This window comes from Apium graveolens, chromosome 8, assembly GCF_009905375.1.
Source record: "Apium graveolens cultivar Ventura chromosome 8, ASM990537v1, whole genome shotgun sequence".
NCBI lineage: Eukaryota > Viridiplantae > Streptophyta > Magnoliopsida > Apiales > Apiaceae > Apium > Apium graveolens.
In genome coordinates, this window is record NC_133654.1 from 119,721,198 (window position 1) to 119,721,835 (window position 638).

Here is a 638-nt window from a genome sequence, read left to right on the forward strand (position 1 = left end):
ATAGTAAGTGGAGGAGCTTGGACTTCCCATTCCTTAAGAAAGAAGCCGAGTGCTTCATGAAGAAATGGAGGATTTGGTGTTTTGTGATTTGTTTTGCTTGGTTGCTAGGTTTTTGTTTTGTTTGATTTAGTCAATTACCTTGTTGCCCTTGAATTTGTGTGGTTAAAAAGTCACCACATCTCCTTCCTTTCTTGTCATGCCTATGTCATCCTCATGATGTAATCCTCCCCTCCTTGTCCTCTTCTCATTGGTTGGGTGACATCATCCTCTCTAATCCCTTTTGATTAACTTCCTAATTGTTTGCCTAATGACCGCTGATCTGTTATACGGTTCGCTTAACTTTCGTTTTCGTTTATCGTTTGAGGGATCATACCCGGGATCTTATTACTTAGGTTCCCTTAACCTTTCTCAATATATTGTATTCCTTCTATGATCCTCTCTTATAATCCTTTAATTTAAATCCTTTTTATCCTGTTACCTTATACTCAATTCTCTCTGTATCTTGTGGATTTCCGGGAAAAATCAAAGTGTTCGGAATTGGATTCTGACGATCTTTACATACACTTATATACCACATAGAGTACTAATAATATCCCATAAGATCAATAACAGAACCCCTACATAGCGTGGCATGAAAA